Below are 2,723 nucleotides of genomic sequence, written 5' to 3' on the forward strand. Positions count from 1 at the left end.
GACCTGAACCAGGGAACACTCAATCTCCAATTCAGTACCCCCAGAGGTATAATTTTTTTATGGAAACATGGAGGACTTTGTGACGAAGCAAATTTAACGTGCAGCAGTCACCATTCACTACACGGGGAGTCTACGACAGGCTGGATTCGAACTCCCATTCATATGAACGTGAATATAATTTTAGATGTATATAATGTAGACATGAATACTAATAGTATTTTACAATAGCAGTTTATTTATAATTGGTAATACTAACTCAACATCATTAACGAGAAAATATACTTAATATAAAATAAAACTTTTGTGCACTTACTCTCCGATTGATTTGAATGATTCTTCTTGAATCATTCTAATAATAAAACTGGAGAGATTATTTTTTAAAAAAATGGAGTATTTTTAGAAATGCAGCTTTTCAATATTGTGCAAAATTAAGATTTTAACGAGAACTTAAAAACATTAATAAATAAATTCTTCGAAACGATTGCGAAGTAAATAGTAAATACTTTAAAAGAAAATCAATTTAAAGCATTTCCTTTCACTTTCTTTTCTCAGATGTAAGTACCGGCTGTAAATACTCATTTACTCTCCTCTTTCCCTAAATGGAATGGGATCTAGAATAAAATATTAAACCTAAAAATGAAGCATCAAGGTTCTTTTAAAAACAGAATTTTTCTTCTTTAATAAATTCGGAGATAAAATGAGATTTTCAGTAATGTGAAATGTTTTATATCGGATTTTTAGTTCTCCTTTTTTGCATAGATATATTAAAGAGAGAATGTTATACGGTATAAAATTGCTGAAAAACAACTGCATTATAGAACAAAATGCATTACAAAGATGAGATGGTGTGGAACATCGATGAAATTTCTTCCGGAACCTTTTTTTTTCTAACATATTTAGAGCAATAAACATGTATAATAGGAAGAGCTTTATGGAAAATGGTTCCATATGATATTCTACAGTAATAAAATAAAAATTTAATTCTACGTAAAAAATTTAAAATCATATTTTTCAAGCAGACAAAAAAGAAGAAAATAATAATGCTTTGTCACTTCTAATAAAACACATAATGATGAAAACGTCACTTCTGAAAGACATGGTGCTGATAATTTTGTACGAAAGTCATGCGATGTGATGTTTTTTGTTTTATATGTGACTAAGAAAGGATTATTTTCTCTTTTTTTTAAATAAAACAATATAAGAAGCCATGTTTTAGTTATTTAACTATTTTTTTATATTTTAAAAAAAATTGTTTAAAACATGATTTTAACTATTTCTTCATTTTTTTAATGTATTTAGTTTCGTGTTTGCTAGTATGTTTATGTAAAGACTTCGAAATTTCGATTGGTGTTAAAATGGTGATATATTTTGCTTGCACCATTCGTCTAAATTTAAACAACCTGGCTGGTACAAAAATGTTCGAAATTTCGAGTAACCATTCATTTAACTTGGCAATAAAATGGCGAGCTGAATTCCGCTTCTTGTGGTCAGGAAGCGATTAAAACTTTTGTCAACAGCAGACACAGAAATCCACTAGATATTAAAACAGTCCAGTTTTTCGAAAATTTTACTGACAATAAATTCCATTTGGCGATAAAATCACAACTAATTATGCTCGAAAATTATCAAAAAGCAGGTAAAACTTACATTGTCATCAGACATGGAACTCCAGTAGTGGATAGAGTTCTCTAGCTACTCAGAAAGTAATCGACATATGAATTTCACGATAGTTCCCTCACACACATAAACGCTTGTGAAAACGTAGTGATGTTGTTGTTGTTGTCGTTCATTAAGGAATAGGGGGATCGATTGTTCTTGTTTTCCAGTAGCGCCATCTATGGCAAGAATTCAATTATTGCACCACCCATACGTCACTCCCTTTTATAGGGTGGACCCATTCATACATTCATTCATTCATCCACAGATCGAAATTTTGACCTGAACCAGAGAACGATCCATCTCCAATTCTGTACCCCCAGAGGTATTGATTTGCTACGGGAACGTGGAAGACTTTGCCACCCGACAGATTTAACGTGATTCAGCCACCATTCACTACACGGGGAGTCTTCAGCCGGCTGGATTTGAACTCAAGTTCTCACAAACATTAGTCCAGCGCCCTACCAACCAGGCTATCTCGGCCATAAGCGTAATGAAAGAAATATATATTTAAAGAGATCCTTGTAAGATGGCGAAAAGAAACATTTCATGAATTTTTTATTCTAAATGCTTGGTAATATCAGCAATACAAATAGAGTTTACTTTTCTCTGCCGGACTATTAAACAAAATGATTATTAACAGGCTAAGCGTTTTATAAACAGCGTTCTACGATTGCTAGATTTTCTAAACCTGGCATCGCTAAATTCATTAAAATGTGACTTAGAAGCTTCTTCCTCTAAATTGTATAATTATGCTATAGTTATGCCGCCATGGTGGATCAGGCGATAGAGCTCTAGCCTCCCAATGAAGATACCTCAGTTCGAATCCCAGCGATTACTGGTCGATACGAATTCCACACCCGGCTCGCCCGACCACAGTGCTGACGTATTAGTTATTCTTTTGTTAGGTATGTCATAAGCCCAGGAAGTTTTAGTACAAGGTACCCTTTGGTACATATAAGGTACTCTAGATTTTTAAAAAAATTGAATATTTCTCTATAACTGGAATTATTTTATTTATCAAGAAAAGGAAACTCAATTTTTAAAAGAAACTAATATTTATGTAC

The sequence above is a fragment of the Parasteatoda tepidariorum genome, chromosome 6 (genome assembly GCF_982258835.1).
Source record: "Parasteatoda tepidariorum strain Cologne lab strain chromosome 6, Ptep-v5.0, whole genome shotgun sequence".
Lineage (NCBI taxonomy): Eukaryota > Metazoa > Arthropoda > Arachnida > Araneae > Theridiidae > Parasteatoda > Parasteatoda tepidariorum.